Below are 3344 nucleotides of genomic sequence, written 5' to 3'. Positions count from 1 at the left end.
AGGGAGAAAGAGGAGAGAGAGACAGAGAGAGTAGAGGAGAGAGAGAGGATCGGAATGAGTGAGAAGGGGGCGGTGATAATGAAAAGTGGAGCGAAGAGAGAGAGAGAGAGAGAGTAGAACTGCCTTAATGGCTGACAAGATTACCTGTAGTAGTTTTCGATTTAGATGATAAACAGTCATCATTCATCATTCATTCCCAAGATGAGCGACGCGGGATTCATAATACATGTTCGAATTCGAGAAATTCCAACTACACCCTTTTGGAGTTAATGTTGTCTTGTCTTTTACAGTCAATTGTTTGATACATGGTGATTTGTGCTTATGAATATATGCAAATTTTTTACATAACATCAAGCTCTGAGGTCGTGTAAAACCACGCATATTATTCAGTCAGGACACGTACCTGCACTATATTGTGATTGTGAAAAAAAAAAAAAAAAACCTATACTCATTCCACTATTCACAACCCCCCCCCCCCCCCCCCCCCCCCCCCACCCCCCCCCCCCCCCCCACCCCCCCCCCCCAACATAATACTTATATTTACAAAAAACTCTTTATATCACTATACTCATCCAATTCATAATAGGAGGGAACATATTCAGATATTGATAGTGTGTTAATGCAAGGATCGTGGACAGATTTGACGAATGTAAGAAAAAAGGCAATGTAAAAAATAAAAAGGAATGTAAAAAAAAAAAAAAAAAAAAATATATAATAATAATAATAATAATTATGATAATATAATAAAAAACATCATCATAGTAATAATAATGATAATAATGATCATGAAAAAAAACGAATAACAACGATGAATAAAACTAAAAACTAAAACTAGAAATGATAGATAAGCATGAACCAGAGAGTAAGAGAAGTAACTGAACTTTCAAAAGAACACCGAATTCTGAAGGCGAAGCAACACTGAATTCTGAAGGCGAAGCAACACTGAATTCTGAAGGCGATGCAACACTGAATTCTGAAGGCGATGCAACACTGAATTCTGAAGGCGATGCAACACTGAATTCTGAAGGCGATGCAACACTGAATTCTGAAGGCGATGCAACACTGAATTCTGAAGGCGATGCAACACTGAATTCTGAAGGCGATGCAACACCGAATTCTGAAGGCGATGCAACACTGAATTCTGAAGGCGAAGCAACACTGAATTCTGAAGGCGAAGCAACACTGAATTCTGAAGGCGATGCAACACTGAATTCTGAAGGCGAGGCAACACTGAATTCTGAAAGTGCGATGAAGGCATCTCTGACACTGAATTCTGAAGGCGAAGCAACACTGAATTCTGAAGGCGAGGCAACACTGAATTCTGAAGGCGAGGCAACACTGAATTCTGAAGGCGAGGCAACACTGAATTCTGAAGGCGAGGCAACACTGAATTCTGAAGGCGAAGCAACACTGAATTCTGAAGGCGAGGCAACACTGAATAATTCCTGAAGGAGGGCGATGCAACACTGAATTCTGAAGGCGATGCAACACTGAATTCTGAAGGCGAAGCAACACTGAATTCTGAAGGCGATGCAACACTGAATTCTGAAGGCGAAGCAACACTGAATTCTGAAGGCGAAGCAACACTGAATTCTGAAGGCGAGGCAACACTGAATTCTGAAGGCGAGGCAACACTGAATTCTGAAAGGGACGATGCAACAACACCGAATTCTGCGAAAGGACGAATGCAACACCGAATTCTGAAGGCGAAGCAACACTGAATTCTGAAGGCGAAGCAACACTGAATTCTGAAGCCGCGTGGGCCAGCAAGAATTCTGGATGGCGATGCAACACTGAATTCTGAAGGCGAAGCAACACTGAATTCTGAAGGCGATGCAACACTGAATTCTGAAGGCGAAGCAACACTGAATTCTGAAGGCGAAGCAACACTGAATTCTGAAGGCGATGCAACACTGAATTCTGAAGGCGATGCAACACTGAATTCTGAAGGCGATGCAACACTGAATTCTGAAGGCGAAGCAACACTGAATTCTGAAGGCGAGGCTCCTTCAGGCAAACACTGAATTCATGTAGGGCGAATCTAAGGAATCCACAGAATTATTGAAGGACGAGAGCAACACTGAATTCTTCTGAGAAGGCGTAGGGGTCAACACTGAATTCTGAAGGCGATGCAACACTGAATTCTGAAGGCGATGCAACACTGAATTCTGAAGGCGATGCAACACTGAATTCTGAAGGCGATGCAACACTGAATTCTGAAGGCGATGCAACACTGAATTCTGAAGGCGATGCAACACTGAATTCTGAAGGCGATGCAACACTGAATTCTGAAGGCGATGCAACACTGAATTCTGAAGGCGAAGCAACACTGAATTCTGAAGGCGAAGCAACACTGAATTCTGAAGGCGAAGCAACACTGAATTCTGAAGGCGAGGCAAACACCTGATTTTCTGAAAGGCGAAGCAACACTAATTTCTTTACTGAAGGGGGCCGAATGCAACAAACTGATTCTAAGCTGAAGGCGAAATGCAACACTGAATTCTGAAGGCGAAAGCTAAGCAACACCCGGGGGGGGGGGGGAAATTTCTGAAGGCGATTTTTTGCAAAACACTGAATTCCTGAAGGCGATCTAGAGACAAAACACTGAATTCTGAAGGCGGGAACAAAAATGCCAACACACACTGAATTCTGAAGGGCGATGCAACACCGAATTCTGTGAATAGGCTGATTGGCCAAAACATCACTGAATTCTGAAGGTAGGCGCGATGCAACAACTGAATTCTCAGAGGTGAGGGCCGAATGCAAAAAACACACTGAATTTCATGAAGGCGTAATGCAACACCGAATTCGCGAAGGCGATTTGCAACACTTGAATTCTGAAGGGGGCGCGGAATCCACAAACAACTGAATTCTGAGGCGATTGGCAACATACACTGAATTCTGAAAGGGCGAATGCAAACACCTAATATCTTGAAGGCGATTGCAACACCCAGAATTCACTGAAGCGCGCGACTTCCGATGCAAACACTGAATTCTGAAGGCGAAAGCAACACCGAATCTGAAGCCGATGCAACACTGAATTCTGAAGGCGATTTGACAACACTGAATTCTGAAGGGGCGAAGCAACCAACGAATTCTGAGGCGATGCTAACAATGAATTCTTCTGAAGGGGCCGATAGCAAACACACCGAATTTCCTGAAAGAGGCCGAAGCAACAACAACACACGAATTCTGAAGGGCGATGCAAGACTGAATTCTGAAGGCGATGCAACACCGAATATGACTCTGCAAAATCAGCAGTAACAATGAATTCGGAAGGCGCTCCCCACCCCCCCAGACTAACACCAGAGAATTCTGGAGCGAGGACAGACTGCAAACACTGA

The sequence above is a fragment of the Penaeus japonicus genome, unplaced genomic scaffold, assembly GCF_977035675.1.
Source record: "Penaeus japonicus unplaced genomic scaffold, GWHDUDI00000001_assembly GWHDUDI00000020, whole genome shotgun sequence".
Taxonomy (NCBI): Eukaryota; Metazoa; Arthropoda; class Malacostraca; order Decapoda; family Penaeidae; genus Penaeus; species Penaeus japonicus.
This window is presented reverse-complemented; position numbering follows the sequence as displayed.